The sequence below is a fragment of the Sorghum bicolor genome, chromosome 5 (genome assembly GCF_000003195.3).
Source record: "Sorghum bicolor cultivar BTx623 chromosome 5, Sorghum_bicolor_NCBIv3, whole genome shotgun sequence".
NCBI classification, from domain to species: Eukaryota; Viridiplantae; Streptophyta; class Magnoliopsida; order Poales; family Poaceae; genus Sorghum; species Sorghum bicolor.
Window position 1 is genome coordinate 13,680,497 of NC_012874.2, and position 8,408 is coordinate 13,688,904.

Below are 8,408 nucleotides of genomic sequence, written 5' to 3' on the forward strand. Positions count from 1 at the left end.
AGGATGGTTAAGAACAATATCTGGGGTAAAACATTTTTAAAATATTCTCTTTATAACTGCAGGGTGTTAAAATCCACTGTGAACTATAGTCAGGGAAGTATATAGTTAAGAGTAAAGATCCTTTCTTCTCAATCCTGATACTTGGAGTTTTTATATATTTTTGAAAGAAAGTTAGCATACCTTTTATCCTCATAGGTCTTCTCAGATCACTCATTATCTTTTATATATCTCACTGAGGCTGTTTTAATTTGCAAAAATTCTCAAGCATACTTACTTTGCATTTATTGCCTGATCAAAACGGGATCCGAGGAGGGGAATGTCATACTCTTAGATCAAAGACTTTGGAAATTAAAATCTTTGTCAATTCTTGCTGGCATATTGCTTATTAGAGGGACCATGGGCTATCATTTTCTTTTTCTTTTTATTCTTTTTTTAAGTGGATACCGAGGTATCCCTAATTCTACCGCAGAACACTTGTCCATTTTTTCTGCGAGGTTATCGAGCACTTGCTCCTTTTTATTTCCTCGAAATATCTTTATCTTTGCATAGCCCATGCCTCTAATGCAATAATACTTCGGAAGAGTGAATCTTTCTGAATAAATGTCTTGATCTTAGGAGCATGATAAATCTCTCAACAAGGGTCTAACTCATTTTAAACAAACTCAATACAGAGTAGATAGCCTTTATAATCATAATTAATATTTTCAGTTTTATCAGGCATATAAAACACTGAGGATGGTAGCTAGAATTTTGAAGATTTTGAAATAAATTCTCCAAGCAACAATGATATCAAGAATAAGAAACTCATACTCTACCATCTCACATTCCATACTGTCTTAAGTAACACAGGGTTTTAAAATAATTTTCAATAATTACAAGTTTCAAGAAATATCACAGAGTGAGATTAATCATGTTTAGAAACATTTTAAGCTTGTTAATTTATCATGTCGGAAACAATATTCTACATAATCCAAGATATGTGTATGTGTAAAGTGTGCAGAGTGTGTACCTGAATCGTGGAGTGGTGTAGTCGACGTGTGTTTGGCATGTCGAGGGATCTCCCCCATACTTGTTTTCTGCTTTCTTGCACAAGAATACAGTAGAGACACACAAGACATAATAATAATAATAGTCTTTATTAATCTTGAGGCATTTATTACAACTGACTAGTAGCAAACTGACGATAACAGTAGCAAACTGACGATAATAGTAAACCTAAACCGAATTTGAAGATAGATAACTAAGATGCATTGCCTCAAGGTCTAATCTAGATAACTTAGCGGTGCTCTAATTCCTTAATCTTCTTATTGGCACTGGCAAGATCCTGCCTAAGACCTAGTATAACGGTGTTGTGGTTAGAGAGCTGCCTAGTGAGGGAATTAACCGAGGACTGGAGGTCTATGATGACTCTGTCTAGCCTACAAACGTCCTCATCAATATCTACTATAGTCTTGCGATGCTTAGGAGGTATTGGCATTTCTTAACGTCATCACTAAGAACAGGGTTTAATCCGTCCACAGCAACGATGTCAGAAATGTCGTGATAACACTTACTAATGCAATCACCAAGATTAGAGTATAAATCTATCCTAAGCAACGGTGCCAGAAATGCTTGTTAGCGTTTCTTAGCGTCGCTACCCAGAATAGGGTTCTGCTCTACTCATGAAAATGACATTGGTAGTGTTATATTGGCAGATCCGTAGCATCACCACCTTTAATAGGAAGCTAGATCTACCTCCCCGGCAACGGCGCCTTATTACCGTTAGGGTAGGGTTCCAGTTCTTAATCATGGTAGTGGCACTAGGATTGCCATGTTGGTATTCCTTAACAAGTCACTAGCTCGGCGCATGTCTAGCAACAGTGTTAAGTATATACCGGGGTGATAGTTCCTTAGGTTTGGAGTTTAAGTACCGCAAGCGGACAGGAATTATCGTGTAGCATTTCAACCCGGGGATTTACCGAGTATCGTATTTATAGGTTCGCTCTAAGGAAGGCTTAATATGTTAAGGATTCTAAGATAAGCATAGATCAAAGTAATTATGATAGCAATAATGCAATCAAGGGTCATAGCAGGTGATAAACATTTATATGTAGAATAGTGATCCATCACAATCTAGGCATGGCACATGGGCTAAGGAATAAAAAGAGACTAAAAGAATGAATTGAATCAAAGAATAAACAAACAACCTATTGGAGTAGGTGTGGTCCTAGATACAGATCATGTCATAGAACAAGTTAATCATGTAATTATACTACTTAGATCTAGTCCTGTGTTTAGATGGTTTGGGAGGTTACGCGAGTACTGGTCTGCCAGCAACCTCCGCAACTATTTAGACTCCTACACCCTAGCCGAACGTGGGGGAATGCCAAGGACGGACACGGCTATCACCACCTGCCACCATCCCCTCAACCGTGGACTAGGACAATGCATTTACCCGGCCTTTACACCCAAGCACCATGCTTACATGCAAAGAACCTACTCTGACTCCCCAGGGTCCCCGACCCTACGGATCGACAGGTAAGAAGCCCGAGCCTACTCAAAAGAGCATGATAAACCCCCATCTTCACACAAAGCTATTTCTAGGCAATTAATTAACATGAATCAATTAGACTAAAGTCCTAAGTGAGAATAATACAACATACACTTAGCACTAGTTCATATAATACACTACTAGCCCTAGGGTAGCATTATACTATAAGAACTATATACTAAAATGTATGTCATATCATTTTCACTAGAACTATATTCTAGTTCATATGCTAGCATCATAAAACAGGGCCTATGATCTATGTCATATACCATAGCATAAGAACTATACTCTAGTTCATATGAAGAACTATATCGGACATGATAAGGCATGGACTTGGAGTAAAGATATTCTTTATTCATACCCAAGTTTCTCTCCATGGAGCCAAGCCCTCCTTGATAGCTCACCCAACTCTCTCTCTAAAAGCTAAAAGGAAAAACTAAGAAGAGGTAGTGCCCAAGTGCCTTGAAGGTGGAGTGTTGATTGTGAATGTGATGAGATGAATGGAGCCTCCCTCTCCCCCTCCTTAAATAGGTGGAGAAGGTCGGTTCCCCAGGGTGTAAACTGCAATTTGCACGTGGGGACTGCGGGAGGATAGGCTCAGCACCGCCTCTGCGAAAGGCGGTGCCGAGATGGGCTGGGCCAGGGTCGGCCGACCCTAGGGGGCGGCCGCCCCCTGGTGGGCCCCGCTAGCCCTGGCCCGAAGCCCGTTGCCTTCCTCTCGGGCCCCTGAGTCCAGATCCACCTGCAGATTGATGCACTTCTATATTGGGCTTTTGGGTACTTGTTTATTTGCACATTTTTTGACGTGTCGGATTGCGCCTTTTTATTTGCTTTCCACCTGTAAGCCTGTATATGATCTGCAAAACACAACTTGCACTACATGTGGAACTTGGTAAGCATTTAATAAGTATATGTGAGTAAAATACATGCTTTTCTTCCTTTGCATGGACTATGTTGGCGGGGTAAATATGTCATTAAGAACAGCCTACAGGAGGTGTCTCAAAAGCATTGAGAGCGTGCTTCGTGGCTGCCATTGGAGGGATGAAACATACTTTGGCTGCTCTGATCCCTTCGAAGTAAGGCCTCTCCTCCTCCGTAGTGTAGCGAATGCTGCTGACCTCGCCACTCGGGTTGGTCTTGACTCCAACGACCCTCTCATTGGGTCAAGGTGGAAGGATCCTCGTGCCGGTTGGCACCTTGATGGTGGTCTTCGTCTTGGATGATGATCCCTTGAGGAGTAGGGGTTGTGGCGGTGTGGTGAGAACTGGTTGAGCATGATAGGATTGGGTGGAGCTGCGTTGGCGTAATGGCATGGCTTCTAGCTGTCGCTCTGTGTTGGCCGGGACGAGAGCACGGGCGTCGGGGTCTTCCACAGGCTCCATGTTGAGGTTGAAGGGGACGACTTCCCAATCATCGTGGAACTTCTCGGCCATTGGAGCAGCGAGGAACTAAACAAGCTCTAATTAAAGAAGAAGAGAAGGCTTGGTGGATTGGTGTTTGAAAACTGATGTCAGGGATCTGTTTATATAGGGGTCAAAAAGTGCCTTTAGGGGTTGTTCTGGTTGCTCCCGTCGATGTGCATGAGAAACATTCCATCTGAGGGATTATTCGGATTACCATAAGTGCATTTTCTATAACAGAGAAAATCGGGACCGAGGGGGAACAGGAGCTGGGCGCCCGCCCACTTGATCAGGGCGCCCGCCCTCTCTGTCTCCTCTGTGGGCCCGCTTCCTCGAGCGTGTTTCTTCGTCATTTTGAAGTGTGATAGCTCCGTGGGATGATGAATTGATTATCTTGAATGGTCCTTCCCATTTGCTTTGGAGTTTTCCATGCCCGAAAAGCTTCACCCTGGAATTAAAAAGTAATACCTTATCTCCGGATGTGAACTCCTTCTTCTTGATACTATTGTCATGCCACCTTTTGACTCTTTCTTTGTAGATCTTCGAATTGTGATATGCTTTCTCTCGCCATTCTTCCAATTCTGATAGTTGCATTCTTCTATGATCTCCAGCAACATCTAGGTCCATATTCCATCTCTTTATGCTTTGATATGCATTGAACTTTAGTTCAACAGGTAGGTGGCAAGTCTTCCCGTACACCAATAGGTATGGAGACATTCCAATTGGGGTCTTGTATGCTGTCCGGTATGCCCAGAGTGCATCGGGTAACTTGTCTTTCCACGCCGTTCCCATTTAATTTACTGTCTTCTGAAGAATATTCTTGATTTGCTTGTTGGAAGTCTCTGCTTGGCCACTTGTCTGAGGATGATAGGGGGTAGCGACGTTGTGACGGATTCCATGTTTTGATAGATATTGCTTGAAGCGTTTGTCGATGAAGTGTGCTCCTCCATCACTTATCACTACTCTGGGGACTCCAAATCCTGGAAATATAATTTCTTCAAACATTATCTTTGAACTGATGTTGTCGGCATGCTTGCAAGGTAATGCCTCTACCCACTTGGAGACGTAGTCAACTGCCACCAAGATGTACTCACACTTCTTTGATGGAGGAAATGGACCCATATAGTCTATTCCCCAGACATCAAAGAGCTCAATCTGAAGGTTGTTGGTGAGTGGCATTGCATCCCTTGTATTTATGTTTCCGTGCCTTTGACATGGCCCACATCTTCTGATATATTGCTTCGTGTCTTCATACATTGTAGGCCAGTAGAATCCACACTACCAGATCTTTGAATGTGTACGGAATGCTCCAAAATGAGCTCCATATGGTGATGAATGACATCTGTCGATGATTTTCCATCCTTCCTCAGTGGTCACACATCTCCTGAGTAAGCCATCAGAGCATACCCGGAAGAGGTATGGCTCATCCCATATATGTGAACGACTTTCTTGAATAAGCTTCTTCTTGTTTGCTCCTGGTGGTACATACCCTGAAACCATAAAATTAACAATATCTGCATACCAGGGGTCAGACCTGTTAATCCCGTAGAGCATGTCGTCCCGGAGTGAATCATTGATGGGGGTTTCCTGTGGACTCTTAAAATACATTCTAGACAAGTGACCTGCAACAGAATTTTCTACTCCCTTTTTATCTTTTATTTCTAAGTCAAATTCTTGGAGTAATAAGATCCATCTAATCAGGCGAGGTTTAGCATCTTTTTTAGTGAGCAAATATTCTAGTGCAGCATGATCAGTGTAAACAATTATTTTAGCTCCAACTAAATAAGATCTAAATTTATCAATGGCAAAGACAACAGCCAGAAGCTCTTTTTCAGTAGTTGCATAGTTAAGTTGAGCTCCTGTCAAAGTTTTACTGGCATAAGCAATTGCATGATGCTTCTTATCTTTAGTTTTTCCCAATACTGCCCCCACAGCATAATCACTAGCATCACACATAATTTCAAAAGGCAATGACCAATTAGGGGGTTGAATGATTGGTGCAGAGATAAGTGCTTTCTTTAATAAATTGAAAGATGTTAGACATGCATCATCAAATTCGAAAGGAGCATCCTTGGCTAGCAAAAGAGTAAGTGGTCTAGCAATGAATGAAAAATCTTTTATGAATCTACGATAAAAACCAGCATGGCCAAGAAAGCTTCGAATTCCTTTTATATTCACAGGTGGAGGTAGTTGTTCAATTACTTCAATTTTAGCTTTGTCTACCTCAATACCTCTTTCAGACACTAGGTGTCCCAGCACTATTCCTTCCCTAACCATAAAATGACATTTTTCCCAATTAAGGACTAAGTGCTTTTCTTCACATCTTTGCAAAACCTTGTCTAAGCTTTCAAGACAACTATCAAAAGTTTTTCCATAAACAGAGAAATCATCCATGAAAACTTCCATAATCTCTTCAATTATATCAGAAAATATAGACATCATGCATCTTTGAAAAGAAGCTGGTGCATTACATAACCCAAAAGACATTCTACGATAAGCATAAGTTCCATATGGGCATGTAAAAGTGGTTTTGCTTTGATCATCAGGATGGATCGGGATCTGATGATACCCTGAATATCCATCTAAGAAACAGAAGAAAGAATGATTCGCTAATTGCTCTAGCATCTCATCTATGAAAGGTAAAGGGAAGTGATCCTTTCTCGTGGCTTTGTTTAGTTTTCTATAGTCTATGCACATCTGCCATCCTGTGACGGTGCGTTGCGGAATTAGCTCGTTCTTTTCATTCATAATAACAGTCATGCCTCCCTTTTTAGGCACAACTTGTACTGGGCTTACCCACTCACTGTGCGGCACAGGATATATAATCCCTGCATGCAGCAACTTTATAACTTCCTTTTTAACTACCTCTCTCATAGTGTTGTTAAGTCTACGTTGGGGTTCTCGAGAAGGTGAAACAGAAGGATCTGTTGGAATACGATGGGTACAAATCATAAGACTGATTCCTGTAAGATCTTGGAGTGAGTAGCCAAAAGCTGAGTGATGTTTCTCAAGAATGGTCATTAATCGCAGAGTTTGCTCCTGAGTGAGTTTATCGCTAATGATCACAGGAAACTCTGGATTATTGTTTAGGAAAGCATAGATAAGACCGGGTGGTAAAGTTTTAAGCTCTATGGGGGGTCTAGGTATTTCTGCAAACTCATCTAAGGGTTCAGGTTCAGAAGGTTCGGCTTCTTCTTCTATGAAGAAAGGAGTTTCGTCTTCTAAGTCTGATTCTTCTAAAAGTTCAAGAGATGCAGCCTTTACCTCCTCCATAGGATCAGGCAAAAGATATGACTCGGCCTTATTATTCAAAGAGTGTGAAATTGTTATTGGGATTTTAAAAGCTTTTCCAAAAGAAAGGTGTAGCTTTCCAGTATGACCTTCATAAAGGAGTCTTCTAAAAGGTTGTCCTATCAGCAGGTCAAAGTCCCATGTATCAAAGATATAGAAGTTCAAATGAACCATGGAGCCTTCTACCGTAAGAGATTCCTTTATGACCTTTGTTGTGGGGGTTAAGACAAGATTTTTTAAATAGTTTAAGTGCAAAAGATTTAGACATGATGTTGATCCCCACAACAGGATTATAAAGAGCATTAAATCGATCAGAATTTTAAGCACAACGTATAGTTATAGAGGTTGTGTCCAAACGGATCACATCAGAGGAAAGCTCTGATTCCTCCAACCACTCGCTACTCATGACTGAGATAAGCTCTCTTAATTGATATTCACTTAGTAAATAAATGCTAAACTGGCCGTTTTGGGGTTTGTCAATAGAATGGTAGTTTGAAATGTTTCCAAAAATCGGCAAAAACATCGGATTCTATATCCAGCATGAAGTCCGGTGGTGGAATTTCTTCCTCTTGTGGCTCAGAACTTGGGATAGCTAAAGTAGATGAAGAATTTGGCAGAGTGTCTACTTCGGCTTCGTAGGTTTCATCATGAAGGGTATTATCCATCTCAGCTTCTAGGATTCTATCTAAGATCACTCTAGCTTCATCAGTAGGGACGCGAAAGAAAGAACCTCTAGACATTGTGTGTAGCATTTGTTTATGATTTTTCTGAAGACCTCGAAAAAAGTGAAATAAAAGAACAGGGTCTTCAAGATTAAGGTTTGGACCAGATTCTAAAAGATCAAAAAAACGTTTCTAGGATTTTCCCAAAGTTTCATTATCTTTTTGTTTAAAAGATAGGACTTCGAGTCTAAGGTCGCTGATACGGTCGAGGGAATAAAAATCTAGACAAAAGTTGGCTCGTAAAACTCCCCATTCACCTCGTTGTTGACGTACCTTCTGACTGTACCATTGTCTAGCTTCTCCCCTTAAGGAAAAAGGAAAAAGCATCCAACGTAAAGTCTTATCAGGAATGCCTTCAATGCGAAGACAATCACATGTTTGCTCAAAATCTCTAATATGAAGGTAAGGGTTTTCGTCTTCCTTTCCCGAAAAAGATAGGTTTTCAATCATGGCAATCAAGCTAGA